Source organism: Copadichromis virginalis, linkage group LG1, assembly GCF_057382275.1.
Source record: "Copadichromis virginalis isolate Kocher_CV1m ecotype Utaka linkage group LG1, C_Virginalis_male_GT1.1, whole genome shotgun sequence".
Classification (NCBI taxonomy): Eukaryota; Metazoa; Chordata; class Actinopteri; order Cichliformes; family Cichlidae; genus Copadichromis; species Copadichromis virginalis.
Genome location: NC_140618.1, coordinates 30,401,578 through 30,418,673, shown reverse-complemented (window position 1 = coordinate 30,418,673; position 17,096 = coordinate 30,401,578). Strand labels below are relative to the sequence as shown.

General features: G+C 38.6%; 1 protein-coding gene across 1 annotated transcript in view; it reads left to right on the top strand.

Moving 5' to 3' along the window:
* Positions 1-17,096, top strand: part of glceb (glucuronic acid epimerase b) — a 61,520-nt gene that overhangs the window by 18,642 nt on the left and 25,782 nt on the right. The window contains exon 2 of the mRNA XM_085458921.1: positions 5,316-5,422. The gene's annotated coding sequence lies outside the window, so the exon portion shown is untranslated. The remainder of the gene's footprint in view (positions 1-5,315; positions 5,423-17,096) is intronic.

Here is a 17,096-nt window from a genome sequence, read left to right as displayed (position 1 = left end):
AATTTTAGTTTCTATTTCTGTCTCTCGCTTTCTCGTCTTTTCAGTCAGAAATCTTGACATTTTAAGGGCAAGACGCTCTGATTGAGGAATAATGATATATGCATATTCAGAACAGAGAGGGGGGAAGAATAACCTCTGCCTCCCTCCTCCCCGAGAGGCTCTTTGTTCTCCTGTCTTTATTTTTTCATCCTGCCATATCTTCTGGAGATTGAGCGATATATAGCATCAAAGCCTTTTTGAAACTTCCCACTCTCTCCCAAAATCCTTTTTGATTTCCGACAGCACGAGCTGCTTAATATTCCAAACTAGTCGGTGGCCTTTTCAGAGAACTAACAAGGTTCTGAAGATGCAAGTCTTGTCTTCATGTGAAAGGCAGCTGGGGCACAGCCCTCCTCTTTTACAGAGCTCACACCGAGGTGTCTGTGCTGCGAACAAGTTCAGAGCTGTTCGTCAGATGTACAGAGCCCAGAAGGGAATGTTCTCATGTGATTTGTCTTTATACCACATCTCAGAAATCTACAAAGAGTCTGTAAAATGACCTGAAGACTGTGAGTAAGAGCTTTGCCATCCTACAACTACAAGCCTGCATGCTAACTATGGCTGTTCGCTGTGGCATTGTAGGTGCATCTGTCTGTCATCTCTCCCTCTATTTAGACCTGAATTATTTAATAACTGGAAGGTGTTGTTAGCTGCAATCTTGCTCATTTTTTTCCCAAATCAAGATAAATCTGAATATGTCGATTCTAAGTGAGCAGCACTATCTGCAGTGACCTCTCGTGGACACCATAACAGTTCAGTTGTGCTAGATACTGAGATAATGAAGACTTGAGTTGTGTTAATTGCTGCTGCTTAACGTTGTTTGTGTATGTTTATTCTCTCATTCCCTAACATATCGCTGGTATCTAATGGTCCGCTCTTACTGTAAGCAGTGTTTGCCTGCTAGCATGAAAAACGGGGTTCACTACAGTCCTGACAGGCAGCCAGGGTATTTGCTGTGCTTCTAAAAACTTCCCAACTCTTATTTACTTTCATCTTGGCTTCCTAATGCAAGCTTGCTTTTTGCTGCCTCCCACTCTGAGACTTATCCTCTCATCCTGTTTTCTTCAGTTTAGAGTTGGAACGCAAATCAGGAGTGGCTCTCACAGAGTTTTCCAAGTATCTGTTTTGTATGGCTTGCGCAGTGACTCCACCTGCCTCCCCAGAGCCTGCAAGTTCTTGTTGCCTCAACCTTTAACTGTGTCACTCTGACACTGACATTCCCACGACTGAATGCAAAAAGCATCTCAGAGTGTAGGTGTATTTAAAGGGTAAGTACCTCATGACGCTCCAAGGGAAATCTAGAAGTATGGAGTTTTTTTAGGGGGGGGATTCACAAATGGAAAATTGTTTCTGCATGAGAAAAGGGAGAGAGCAAACAGTGGAGAACAGCTGCACCCAATCTGGGAATAAGCTGGTGCAACAAAGCTGCATTTCTTTACAAGCACAAAAAAGGGAGTGACACAGCCCATAAATATATGCAAAGCAGCACTAAATAACACCACATTTTACTATCTATATCCCTAAACACTTGTGACAACCACAACGCATCTCTCAGCATGTGACGAAGGCCTTCTGAAACCCTCTTTGTTTGCTAAATCCAGTATGAAAATTACCCTAATGTTTTGAGAGTTGGGAGAGGTTGGCATGGGACTGGTGCTTTGGGAGAATGCAGCTAACACGGTGGCTAGCATGGGCCTCCAGGATTGTATAGAAAAGCCCTAAAAGTAACGATTTTTGTCTTTTTTTTGTTGAGGTTTGCTCTATGCAGATTTAGTTATTCATTCATTTATTTATTCATTTTTCAATTTTCACAGCAGCTACAAGTAAAATCATTCTCTTCTGTTATAGCAGACCATATAAGGATGTACACAGTCCTATTTTTCTCAGTTATCTTTTCAAGGAGTGTTTTGTATATAACAGGTTATTGTGTAAATTTGCCTGAAAAGAGAAGCTTTTGACTCCGGTCCAACCAGAGATTAAATCATCTGCAGTATTGCAGAGTGGTTCAGACTATTATTTATTTTTGGGATATAGATTCGTCTCCCAAGCAATTCATTTAGATTATACTATGCAGACTATTTTTATCCAGTGACCTTGGAACCAGCTCATACTGATTTTATTTAATTATTTTTTTTAACTGTGCGTCAGAATACTTCAGACTTGTGTGTGTTTGTGTGTATGTGTGGGCAGAATGGAGTAGATTATTTGTATGATAAGCAATCGCGTTTAATCAGTTCGCTCTCCAGCTCTGCAAGCAGAAATCTCAGCTAATTGAGCGCTTCACTTTGCAGACGCAGAATTCTTGGAAATTGCTCTGGGCATCAGATGGTCAATGATAGCTGGCTTCATGGTGGCATCCGTGGTGCGATCATTCAATGTTTGGCCAGCCATTGACTCCCCAAAGAAAATGAATGTATTTATGAATGCCCAACAGATGGGTCTCCATCTCTCTCTCTTTCTTTTTTTTCTTTTTCACCCTCACAAGTCATGATAGATGGCTGCATGTGTGGTGGCGCCAGCAAATGAGTAGCGACTTGAGTAATTAATGGCCCAATATCATTCTCAGTCAAACTATCATAAAAGAAATATCCTCAGGATAATGTTCAAAATGTATTCACAGGAGACAGCCATAAAGTTGATGTCCGTGATTCATATGCAAGGTGTCAGCCCCTTGCTTAGGAGAGGTCGATTGAATGGGTCAGTATGTAAAGGCTGTTAAAACGGTGTCAGCACAGAGCAAAGCTGGGACATGCTAAACCGCCTTAAAGAGGAGTTGGAGTGCTGCTCAGCTTCCTCTGCTCTTGATTACACATCCTTAAGAGATTATATATATTTTTAGAACTCCTACTGATTGAGCGTTTAACTTCTTAGAATTTCAAATATTGGTGTTTCTTGAACAATATCTGTCCCTCCTTCAGTCTGTTCTCTTACACAGTATAAACTCATTCATCAAGTCCTTCAAAGCCTGTTTTATAAGATCTGTGCATACACAGGATTTCCCCTAGGAAATCGGTCACTAGTGTTAGTATTCAATCACCCCCTGAGCCCAAACAGACAGATCTAGAGTATTTAATCTCTCAGTGTAGTAGTCACCTCACTCAGTTGTTAAATACATGCACTGCATCAACAGTAAAGGTCAACAGATCATTTTCCTTGAAGCTCAGTATCCTTCATATTATGTTTTAATTAATTTCATCTGATATACGTGGATTTTTTTTCCTCCAGCCAAGCCTTTTTTGCCACAATCATAAACCATCTGAGAAGGACAGATAAGGTTTATACACTCTCAAAACACCACTAAAGGCACCTCTGAGCTCAAGTTTACACTGTGCTTTTGGTTCCATTTGATACTTGAAACGTGTTTGTTTGTGGGTTTGTTTTATTTTTTATTTTTTAAGAAACTGGTTATCCACTTTGGACAGAAGGGTTGCGGAGAAGAGATGGGGAAACATAATGGCACCTTCACAGTCATCTTGAAGCATTTAGTACAAGCGCGTGTGTGCGGTTGTCCGTGTGGGTTACAGTGCATGTGCACTAGGCCAGCTACAAAGATGCTTATTCAAGCAAAGCAACACTTTATCCAGATGTTCAGAGAGAGGTGTGTAGAATGAAATGCTGGCATGGCTGTTGCAGGATTCGCTCTGGGAAAAATGAGCTGCTCCAGGCTGATGTTTACTCTCATTTCTTACCATCTGCCTGCAGCACACCTGCCTCTAAAAACATCAGTATCCTCATAAAATAGCCAGAGAATATTGATTAAGACTGATGACATTTCTGTCTCCTTTTCACTCAGGCTTGGTAGCAGTATGCTTTCTTTCAAATAAAAGGCCACAAACACGCATGTCCTGTCCTCCTTTAAAGAATCAAGAGTGTCATTGAAATACTTCATTAACGTATTTTCTTTTGTTTCTTAGCCAGGATACATCTTTTATGGCAACTTGTTATAGACCAGCTGTATGAATAGACAGAATTGTGGCAACACAGGTCATCAGCATACTCGACGATGAAAGCTAAAGAGGAAAAAAGCAAAAATATACTTGCTACTAGTTTGAGGGAGTGGTAGCCATCAGATAGTTTTGCTTAAAATGTTCCCGACTGAGTGATCTAGAAGGATCTACGTAGATACCTCAACATCACTGGGACAATTTTACTCTTGTGTAACTGGATACCATTATATTTTAAAATATTGTAATTGTTGTTGATTTGCCAGTTTCAAATTGTTAGTGGCCTTGTCATTCTGCGTCTGTCACATTGCAGTTGGCCGTGCACTGACAGAATGAAGCTCTGCTGGTTTAATTTCTTCGATATCTAATTTAATTGCTCTGTCAATAAGCACTTTTCATAAAAAAGATCAATATATTCTCTTTGACGTAGCGATTTAGTACCTTCTTTAATTTAATAGCTTGCCACTGCAGCAGCTAGAAATAAACTAGTAAGATTAATTGCAGAGTGAAGTATCCATGTAACTGCATATTTGGACTGATAGATTGGCGTACATTAGTGACCCTGCAATAGCTGCAATTACAAATATGCATCGGTTTTCTTATCGTAATTTATTGTGCCTCTGTGTTTGTAGCATTGATTTAAAGTTATAATTTGCCACATTGAGGGGAAAAAAAAAAAAAGATACACTGGCTAATTTTGCTGCTCTGTGAAAAGGTGGTATTGAAAAGCTGCTTAGGAGCAATCAGTCATAATTTACCCCAGGAAGCGTTTAGCCAGTTAAAGGATTTCATTTGAGCGATGTAGAGCCTGCTTAAACCAGTGCACAGGAGGAATTCATTCTTCTCTACTATCAGCTAATGCTAACTGAACCTTTCCCATTCACATGTGAGTATTTTTACCTGTCTGAAGTGGGCTTGTAACCAACAGCTGCCTAGTGCATTTCACTTGGTGCATTTTTTGCTTTCATGTGACCCTCAATAGCAATAACAGATTTTGGGAAATGAATTTCAAAAAAAATGTTTGAGTAACAAGGTCTGCTTATGAGGCTGTGGGGTTTTTTGTGGCTACATTAATGAAAAATGATTAGAATTGAGTGAAGAGCTCAGTTCAAATAAAAGCAATTCAGTTATATTAAAAAAAGCAGTACATCCCATGAAATCTGTCAGCTTGCATTTAACATGTAAAAAAGATGTTTTTTGTGGAGTATTTATCTTTTACACACCTACACATACATTGTCCTCATCATGCACGCAAAATAAAAAAATATGAGTTCACCTTTGAGAAACAATAGTGACTTTTCATGTTTTGTGTCTCCTTTGTTGGTGTTACAGATACTGCAGACAGAAAGTACCAGAAGAGTGAGCCGGGACAGGACGCTGGGTGAAGTGTGACAGGATGTTCAGCCAGTTGTTTATCTCTTTCTAAATGAATAGAAGAGGTTAGTATCACTGTCCTTACAGACGTCACCGTCAAGATTTAGAGTGAGACAGTTATATTTGTGGTCCAGGAAGCACGGACGGAGGAGAGATTGTTCTTTAAATGACATTTTGTGTAAATATTTGGTTCATGCACGCTCCTTGACTGTGACAAGTTTTAATATTGTCAATATTAAAAAAAATAAATAAATAATGAAATTAACCAACACACTTGATGTGCACTAAAACCTCTTCCACATGCAGATTGGTGCTTAACTGCATTACATGGGCAAATTAAATCTGCTCTTATATCCACTGTGAAAAATGGCCTGGTCTCGCTTGTATGATGAAATTATTAGGCATATCTGTTACAAGTCCCTTTAAGCGCTGCATTTCTCTTCTGAAACATTTTTGATAGCATGGGGAAAGACGGAGCTCTTGGAACTAACTGTTCATTTGCTTGCGTAACAGGTAATTGTGCATCTGTGTGAGGATAAAGTGCTGGCCTTGAGATACTGAAACACACCCCCATGCAGCCCTGTTTTAAGTGCTAGATAATCGCACAGCATTTCAATCCACGGCTGATGTTTAAGGCTGTAACTTATATCACATTGTAGTGCTGCGTAAGATGTTTTTGTATGCTTTTGAACTTTAAACCAGTTATGCAGTGTTTCTCTTTAGAGATTGAATTATTCTCTTTGGCCCTTATTTTTGGTGAAATCTTAAAAGTGTTACTCTTTAGAGTAACACTAAATAAATAATTGATTCAGTACATGGTGTCCATTTAAATCAGTTATTTAAGGAAGTACTGAGAGACCTACATGAAACACTTACATGAAGAACATCTTGTAATATAGTTGCACATATTCTCACAGCCACATGCTAACATGTCATTAGCATGGAAGTATTCTATGAGTGAAGGCACGAAGTTCGACAAAGTAAACGGCACGTGAACACCACAAAACAGTTCACAACAACAAATCTGTCCAGACAGTTAAATCACCCTCACCCAGCTAAAGCCAAGTAAAAAAGGCAAAGTGGGCAACGCTAAAGCTAGCCAGCAGCTTCGGTATGAGCAAGGAATCAAAGTGGTTACAAGGGAAATAATGGAGATGAGTAAAAAAAGGCAAAGGGTCGGTGTCTTGTTATCTGGTGTTATAGTTATAAACATGCTGGAAGGTTATGTGAGTAACACACATTTGTGTAATTACATACATTTCTTGCACCTGCTTTTGCTTGGTAAGCTAAAATATGTTATATGATATTTTAGGGCTGGGCGGTATAATTTGAAGCATGTGCTGTAATGATCTATATTGCGATATATTCTTTTCTTCTGTATATAGATAGAGTATAGAATGCCATTTTAAGAACATTTATTGTGCAAACGTTTTTTTTGTTTGTTTGTTTTTTAATTATAAAACTTTTAAAATGATTTTTAAGATGTAATGGATCTTTTTCCAAACAATGTAACACAAAATTCTTAAATAACAAATAAAAATGAAGATAAATGCGCAAAAATCTTTGAATAAAAAATACATGTAGAATATCAGTAGAACACTAAATTCTAAGTTGTTTAAAATAAAATGTGCCTTTGGAAAAGATCAGTCTGCCGGTGTGTAGGGCCACCTTTTTTTCTTTCCACTTGACTGACTGGGCGTTTGAGGAGAGCGCAGTTTTTGGCTTTTCTCATATTCCAGAACGTGCTTCGTCTCTTCACTATTACTGTCACCCGGCATAATTTGCAGATGATATTTTTCTGCTTAACATCAAACTGCTTAAACCCAAACCCAGGTGCATGTGACCGACGTTCTTCTTCATGGGCACCTCCTCCTCCTCCCCACGTGTAAGCTCCATGCTTGCAGCGATTGCGATGATTTTGACCAGGCACAGCTTGATAGCAGCGGTATAGTAAAAATCTCTACCGTTGGCCAAATTCATATCATTTCTACTCTATACCGTTTATACCACCCAATTCTATGATATTTGTGCCTTTTTCCAGGAGCAGAGCGCTTTATATTTGTTTCAACAAGAGCCAATCCTGTTAATTACAGCAGTTTTAGGGAATATTTAAAGTTTAATTTATTGTTTTGTTATTATTAATAATATTGTTATGAAAATAAAATGTTGCATTGAAGAAAAGTAGTAGTTATAAATAGGGATGGGTACCGGTTCTGACATAAACGGTAGTAACCAGACCGAAAAGCAGCGCACATTTCGGTGCTTTATTTCGGTGCTTTATTTCGGTGCTTTTTTTTCCTGAGCTGTGATACACTTTAGATTCTAGCCAATCATTTTACGTTTCCGAGGATAGTAGGCGGGGCCAGGTACATACGTTCTGTTAGAGCAGAGCTACAGATTAAAAATGTCCAAGGCGAAGCGGTCAAAAGTCTGGCTGTACTTCATAGCAAAATATGCAAACTCAGCAGCCTGCAACAAGTGCTTTAAGCTGATACTGTGATACTGTCAAAGGAGGTAACACCTCAAATCCGATGAAACACCTGGCGACGCATAGCGTTTTTTATAAAAGCCCAGAAATGCGCCGTATTTGATAGCTTGCTGCGAGACCTCACACCGAGCACATCTACTGCGGGTGGGTTGCCTGTTATGCAACATCCCCCAAAAACACGAAGAGGACAGTCCTGGCCCCTAGCCCTGCCAGTGTAGCAGAAATGATGACGGATGATGGCAGCAGCAGCCGTTCTTCTCTGCATGAGTAGCTAATTTACGTTGAGTAGGCTAACCACGTTATTACATTAATGCATGTAAGGTGAACTAGCAAACATCATCATAGCTACATGCGGCTGTCCTCTTGTTTGATGGCAGATACTCCCTTCACCCTGGCTAAAAAGGCTAAAATGACCAAAGAAAAAGTGGAAAACAGTTAAACATGAGAGGTTTTTGGACAAAGTTTGTGTTTTTTCCATTGTTTAAGCACTGCTTCAGGCAAGAGTGATACCATATATGCCCCATAGCTGCAGAAAAGGCTAACATTGTTATATTTTTACAAAAAACAGCTGAACATGAGAGGTTTTTGGACCAATTTTGTGTTCTCCATTCTTTAAGCACCGGTTTGAGCACCGTTTGAGCACCGGCACCGTTTCAAAAGTACCGATTTGGCACCGGTATCGGATAAAACCTAAACGATACCCATCCCTAGTTATAAATCAGTAACAGAACAGAAGAGAAAAAGTAAAACAGAAGTAGATTTTTTTGTTTTTGTGTGCTGGTAATTATAGTTCTGAGAAAAGAAAATGACAGTTGGCGATCAGCAGGTCACACTTCAATCAGTGCATCTCTTCTTAATATAAGACATACAATGCCATTTCTGCCCATCACTGCTGTCAAGTTATTTGTTCCTCGAAGAAGAAGACCATTAAATAACAGGATAAAATTACAGAAATAAATGATTTATTTATTTTTTTAAATGCTGGCGATGATTTATTTTTTACTTTGAGTTGAAATTACTTGACCCCAATAATCTGCTACAACTGTACACCATAGGTTAGACTTCATTCCCTTATTTTAGATCCCTTTGCTTCTCTGTGTTTAGTAAACCTGCATTTGTTTCTATGGTATAGTAGCACCAGGCATGGCCCTGTATTTTTCTCGTCTCCCCTCCATTTGATTAAGAGTTGGCTAAAAATCTCAGCAGACCTTAGTTATAAGCTTTTTAGTAATGACCTGCTTAATCCGCCAAGCAGAGATTAAACACACAGGCGCATTAACTTCAAAGCAGTGCACTCACTTTTCCGCTGCCTCCAAACAAAACGGAATAATTTTGCGTGATGAGGGTTTCAAGGTTTCTCATGTCTGTTTAGAACTGATAGCTGCGATCTACTATTACTGAGTATTTGAAGCGACAGTGATAGGCATACCTTTTCTGGACAGATATTGATATAGGTTTAGGTGAAATGAAGTGTTGTACTCAAGTGACTTCATACTTCTACTTCCTTAACCTCCTAAGAGCCGAACTCTTCCACAGCATGCATTTTAAATTTCTCTTTGATATTTGGACAATATTGGGGCCAGATGAATGTAAAAACAAAGAATTACCAGATTTTTTTTTTCACCTTATTTTTGTTTTTAATAAAAATAAGAGCCACATATGAGGATATTCATTTAAAATTTTGATAGAACAGTAGCAGTATAATGTCCTCGTAAGTGGATATCAGGTCCTTGTAGAGCAAAATTGAGTATTTTGGTCTAAATAACCCAAAATGTGATGTCCACATATATGGACGCCAGGTCCTAGGAGGTTAAATATTGTTATTCTTGGTAACGAAAAAAAAATACTCTCTTTAAATCAAGCTGTAGACTGTATGTAAAGATGAGTCTGAGCTTGAGGCTTGAGGATTTCACCAACCGTCTGGGGTCACCATTAGGGCTGCCACAAACGATTATTTGGATAGTCGACTAGTCACCGATTATTTTTGCGATTAGTCGACTAATCAGATCATCATCCATTGGACGTAAAACTACAGCTTATTGCACCAGCAGCATCTGCTCTTACATAACTATCATTAGCTTACAGCTTTAAGTGTTTAAGGTCTGTGCTAACTAAAAATAAAGACAAGATGATAGTTTATTAAATTTTAATGAAATTTGCAGATTGTTTCGGTGAAGTTTAATAAACTCCTTGCTATCTAAAATATAACAGGACACCAGAGTATATTCTCGAGCATCTCACACTTCTGATAATCAGCTGTCTGCTTGATGTTTATTTAGCTGTGTAAAAACTATAACTTTAATCTCAGCCAAACCGATTTACTCAGGAACAAATAAAATACTAAAAAAAAGCCAAACAATAACATTGTTAAGTTATCTAAGTGACTTATATATCATGTTTAACCTGAGTAGCGGGTTTGAAAACAATTTGCCGGGAGTCCGGTGTTCTCACGGCTCTAGTGACCTAGCCCCCGGCTCGCTATCGAGCTAGTGGGTAACAGACGTCTCCGAAAACGTCGGAGCGCTTTTGAAAATATGTGGTGTCCTGATAAACTGAGCAGATATTTGAGGTTTACACAGCTACATTCTCACCTGAAAATATGTTAAACGTTTATTTTGTGACCCAGAAAGAATAATAAGAGTAATATTAAAACTAACTAGCTGCCGCCATTGTTGGAAACTGAGCTGGGCTGCGCTATGAATTCTGGGACACAGCTTCTTCTTCTTCGGGGTTTAACGGCAGCTGGCATCCTTGTACATGCAGTGCTGCCATCTTCTGTTTCAGTCCGTTATTACACTCTTAAATCCTACTACTTATTCCTGCGTCTTTTGGGATCTTACAAAGCTTCAAACGACGCGTCGACTATTAAATTAGTCGTCGACGATTTTGATAGTCGACATAATCGTGACTAGTCGACTAATCGTGGCAGCCCTAGTCACCATGAAAGCTACCCGGGTATTCTCACGTGGATGCAGTCTGACATAACAAAGACTTTGCACTAGGGAGTTGGCATGTTAAAGGCTGTTTAATGTCTGATCCGACTAAGTCAGTCATTTGGATTGTCTCATGCCCCTTTACGTTTGTGGTAGCATGATGAGTGCTTTGACCTTGTATAAGTTTAATAGGGGTGGGGGAAAAAATCGATACTGTGTAGTATCGTGATATTTTGTTTGCTAATAATGTATCGATACAGGGACAGCAGAAATCGATATTTTGTTACAAAAAAGGTTTTTGTGCTCAGAGCATGTTGATCCTTTTTTCTGAGGAAGAATCCTGACATTCCTTCACTGTCCAAATGTGTTTAACTTTTTTTTGGCAGCAATAAACATGACAGTTTACTTATTTTACTTTAAGACATGTTTTATTTTAATTTTAAAACTTTTTTTTATTTAATGTAAATTTATATTTTGTTTTAATTTACTTTCAAATTCTTCAGTTGCTGAATGGGCTGCATAGTTTTCATAAATTGCATAGTTCAGAATAGCTATAATTGTACCAGATGGTTGCATTCAGTTAAGTTGGACTAGACTGTAAAACAAACCGTTCAGTTTGTCAACAATAAAACTGACTGAAATGAGAGAAAGACTGAGTGCGAGACTTTGATATTAGATAAAATGAATATTGATAAAGTTTAACTTTATGTACAGAATCTGAATATTGCAAAATATTTTTTTTTAAATTGCAATAATATCGTATCGTGCGTTAAGTATTGTGATAATATCGTATCGTGGGATGTATGGTGATTCCCACCTCTAAAGTTTAACCTGTCTTAAATATACAATTGATTACATTGCTGAGAGAGTATTTACATATCTTGATGACAGATTGTTTTATGTTTGCATGCAAAATCAATTATACATTATAATATTCTGAGGATTATAGGAGTATAGACTGTGCCTCATATAACGGGTGATACACGCAGTTCTGCTGCATGCTCAGCGGTTCATGGATAAAGATGTAAGTTGTTTATTTTTCCTGTCAGTTGTTGCCTTGAATTGTTCTGTTGCCTACGCTATCATAATCAGGCTTAAAAACACATCCAGAGTGTACACACACACACATACACAAACTCCATCACATCTCTGCAGGAGCTAACATGCCTCAGAGCTTCAGCATAAGCTGATAATTTACAGGCAGTCTCAAACCCCTGCCTTACTTTACCCCTGGAGGAAGGCTGTGAAATGCCAGGAGTTTAGTTGAGGCTACAAAAACCTGCACCTCACGCATTCTGGGCTTCTGCTCCAACAGCTCCCCAAGGATATCTCATGAGCACTCAAGCTTTTATTGCTGTGATGACTGCTTGTGACTGTTACCCCTGGAGCTGGAGAAGAAAAACAACTCCATTCACCCATCTGTAAGCCCAACGCCACAACAGTTTTCACTCGGTATAAATGTTGTACATTCTGCACTGGAGACCTGGACCGAGATTTGTAGTTAGTTTAAATTGAAGTCCCCATTCAAGAGATGTGATTTTTATGGGGATTTTTAAGGTAGATTTTCAAGCCTCTGATCTGCATTAGCAGCAGAGAATCTGTGTGTTGTTAGACATACGAGTGCCCTGTGACCCCAGGGACTCGTGACTGTGAATTTGCTAGACCTGTGTGTTTGTGAAGCAGATGTTTTCTCAGCCGACTACAGTGACGACTGTCAGCAGTATCATTTAGGAGTTTTCAGTTGGGTGTAAAGTCAGATGTGATTTACCAGCAGCTTTTTGATTTTACATGTAGTTGCATATGCAGTGGCTTTTTATAATATTCTGGTAATTAACAATAACAACTGAATAATATTAATTATACCTGTCAACGTGTGGGTTGTCAGTCTTTGACTCTGTTTGAAAAAAAAAATAGGAAAGAGTGAAAAAACACCAGTAGCCAATGATTGTATCAGAGACTTCTGTAAGGTTTCTTGAGGTTTTGTGGCACCAACAGAAAACTCCAATCTTTGCAAGTTAAAAAATAAAAGTGCCAATGCCTGACACTGGAAAAAGCCGGCGTGTTTGACACATCTGTCAGAAAAAGACGAAAAGGATTCAGTTAATTATATTCTTGCACTCAAGTGCAGAGAGTTGCATCTGTGCAGATTCACTGCTCAGTCTCTACCACACGTTTGCTCACATTTGTATTGCAGGGGGCTGTCGGTACATTAATTGGGTGCTGTGTTTGTGATTCCAGCATTCTTCTAGTCATGTCGAGTGAAGGGAAAATTACTTTGTAAAACTACAGGTTTTGTTCTTGGTCTTGTTGGAATGAAGGATACAGATTGACATGAGAGTTGATGTGGGCAAAAATACAAAACATAATTTCAAAAACAATTTACTGTTGTAAGTTCCTAGTGCCATCGTATTATACTATAGAATATAGAAGAAAAGCCTTCACCTGTACCTACAGTCGCTTCTCATTTTCCATAACCAGAACACTGGGATCCTGTAAGCTGAAAAGCTGCTTTTGTTTTGCAGTGGCTTTCTCCCTAATCTGTCAGGCATGGAAGACTTTTATCCTCCAACAGGATTGTCTTTCACCTGCTGTCCAGCTATATGTGCCTGTTGTAAAGATATGTTTTAGTGTCGTGTACAGTGTAGTTTTCTTCCAGATCACAGCGGTACTGTCACCCAAGGGAGTGCATCTATGCAAAACCTCCGGAGCTTATCTGATAACCAGTGGATTACACAGATGTGTATCGTATAAACAAGTCCTCAGAACGGCTTTTGCTGATCTTCCACCTCCATGCCCTCCACTAAGTAACAAATGTGGATTTCTTAACCGTTTAATCTTAATATCTTTAAGGTAATGCTTAAATAAATAAACTCCATCAAATCGAATCACTGGAGTTTATAGTGCTGAATTCACTCAGCAGTCCCCCGTCAATACCATACAACTACTGCCTGTTCTGCTGTGTCATAGCAGCCATTCATTTACATTAATTCATATGGAAGACATAAACACAAGTCTTTTCAATGATAATTAAAAAAAACACTGCTGTCTTTTGTTTATTTGTTTTTTCTGATGAAAACAGATTGCTGATAGATAGAAGTGAATTTGGGTCAAAATACACCAGAGACAACGCAGCTAGTGTCTGCATAACGAAGTGTTGTTTTTGTCTTGTAATTAACATAGCGGCAGAGATGATTTGCAAAGAAGTTCATTTGTGGAAACGGAGTCGAGGGAACAATAAATCAAACTAATTTTTTTTGTGTCAACTTGGTTTACATACTGTAATACAGACAGTTCACATTTTTCATTTGGACGGTGTTTTCCAATAAATATAACGCTTCTTCTGACTAAGTGGGGATTCGGACAAAAAGCAGTCCTGTGTTCTGACACAAAGTAACAGATTCTTTGTTTAAAGATTAACTAGAAAAGCAAAAGGTAAACATTTGGTCTGTAAATTATGCGCTCATTTTATATTTCTGCCGTGATCATGACAAAAGAAAAATCATGGTGACAACAGAGAAAACATATGGGCGTGGCTTACATAAGGTGTTTTGATGTGCTCAGGTAAGAGCATGCTTCAGAAGGTGCCCTGTTTCACCTGTTGTGAAAAGACAGATGCCCATTCTTAAAAACTGTTAACTTTCTGATTTAAACATGCTTGATGTTGCAAGTGCTACACCACTCTTTCACTGATAAAATTTCAACACTGTCTCATTTTTCTGCTTATATTTATTGCCAAGAATTTGATGGAAATTAAGTTTTACATTCTAAGGAGGGCATGCTTTCCAGTTTCTTAGAATAAACAGTTTTTAAGTCTCTCGGTTTTCTCCATCTCTGCTGTTATTTACAGTTTTTAGGGGTATTTTGGCTTTCTACAGCTAGTCCCAACCTTACAGAAACGTTGCAAATGCTTATTTGGGTGTAAGACGTGGCAGAGTGCGAAATCTCCTCAGACAGAACATTCATGGTTTGTGATCCGTAAACAAACCGCATCTTGTAATTTGCTCACCCGTGACATTAACCTCTCTTCCAGTGTGCCTACTGTTCTAGCGTGAAGATGTAAATTACGTTTGAGAAATGGGACATGCCTTTAGGTAAACCAAGTGAGCAAGAGGTTTTAGGATACTCCTCATGCTGCCACACTTAAAGCCCATGTATATCCACCTTTAGCCCAAGCCTCAACGCTAGCAACGAATCACTATAAAAAGAGCCTTTTATTTATAGTTGGAATCCTTGACAGGGCTGTTTCTACTTATCTTTCAGGGTGCAGTCCCCAGTCTTTCCGCCTCACATTTTCAACATTGTCAGAGCTCCCATCAGCCTCATCTTTTATCATTGTACCGCGCTGTCATTTCTCTAAATATCAGTGATGGTTTTTAATGTGTGGCAGTAAGTAACCAGCTGCAGAGATGCACCAAAGTCTTTTCTTTCTCATAAAATCCAGCTGAAAACTTTTTCCATCCAGTAATGGAGAAAATACTCCCCCCTGTCGTGCACGGAGCCGCAGCTTCATCTGCTACAGCATGCGTTCCTTCTGTGTTTGTATTTCAAAGCATTTTTTCGTTGCAAGTAATCTAACACTTTAACTTTCTTAAGAGGCCACTAGTGTGATTATTTGACTTTGCAACGCTACAGAAGATTACTTTTGTCCAATTAATGCCCATTGATTGAGCTGACCTTCAGTTGTGGCTAGTTTAAGCTGAGATAGTGAAATGAACTTGGCGAATAGTGATTTTCTCCCTCCTCTGTCATCAGAGGACGGGGCGCTGTCATCAGTGTAATAGTAAATTCTATCAGCAGTAAGCTGTAATCAGTGTGGAGGAAGAGGCGAGGCCTAAGGATGTGTATTGATTTCTTGTTTGCTTGGCGAAAATGTCAGAGACACACAGAGGACATGAAAACAGAAGACTGATGCAGAAAGTAACACGTCTGATTTGCATGCTGCTTTTTAATTCAAAATCTGAAAAGCAGCATATCAACCAAAGTGCACCCAGATAGTTTACTGTAATAAATTTAACATCCATAAGGTGGAAATGCACAGAGCACATAATTTGATACAGAATATAAATGATAGTGACAGTAACCTTTATGTAGATTCAATTAGGGGGGAAAATATCTCTTAAGACTGGAATCAAAAATGTCAATTTAAGACATGAGAGATGGTTTAAACCTTTTGAAAGGGTAATTGAGGAGAACCTCTAAGGGACCTGCAATATGGCCTGAGCAGGATGCAATGCTTTAAAATTAAACAAAATGACCTTAAATTAAATTTTGTCTGCAGCGACTGATGGTAAGCCAGCATCAGGAGGATATGGTTTGTTTTGCCTCTAGTATTTATCTAAGCAGAAGTTGAGCATTGTCATGATGGGAAGTGCATGTCTGATGTATTGAGGTTAAGTGATCATAAAGGTGTGGCTTTGATTTTTAAGAGTTTTTTGCAGTGTCGTCCTCATTTTGTTTCATTATAAATTCAGAGTCACATCTGTTACATCTGTGCTCTTTATCCAGTCCTAAAGGTCACTCACTGCTTAGGCAGAGACACCGTTTAAGGAGAAGTATGACAGTGAAAGAGTGATGATGTGAAATCTGTGGGAGAACTTTGCAGCAAATATTGTTGTACAAGTGTAACTTCAAGGGGGGTAGACTTTTTGACTTCACCAGATTTGACTGTTTATTCTACAGATCTATATATATATATATATATATATATATATATATATATATATATATATATATATATATATATATATATATATATATATATATATATATAATTTTTTTTTTTTTCTTTTTTTTTTTTTTAACTCTGTGACCTTTGAAGCTCGATAAGTCCCTGGAGGTGTTTACTAAAGGACTTTGGTTTAGTTCAGGTCATTATGAGATGGACTTAAGAAAAAGAAGCTCCCACCTGGCACTAACCCACTACCAATGACCGTCTGCTCTTCACTAGTTCAATTATATTTAGAAATTAAAGAAATTTGCAGTTTAACTCATTCACTGCCATAGACGTCAATTGAAAAACTTACGTTGACTGCCATTGACGTCTATAGACGTCAATGGCAGTCAGCGTAAGTTGAACTGAAGCCCACCAGCAGTAAAAGTAGACCTGCAAGGAGGTGCAGGGTTTGCGCACGTAAGGGATTGCGCAGTGAGACAAAAATGTGGTGCAAGTCTTGTTGTGTTTGTTGTGAATGAGTTAAAATACAAGATTTATTTTTAGTTTGGTTATAAAATTTTATTTAAGATAATCGTAATTGTAGTAACTGTGTTTCTTGGGCAGGAGCTATAACTTTCCGGAGTCCCTGCTGGTTGCTTGGCAAC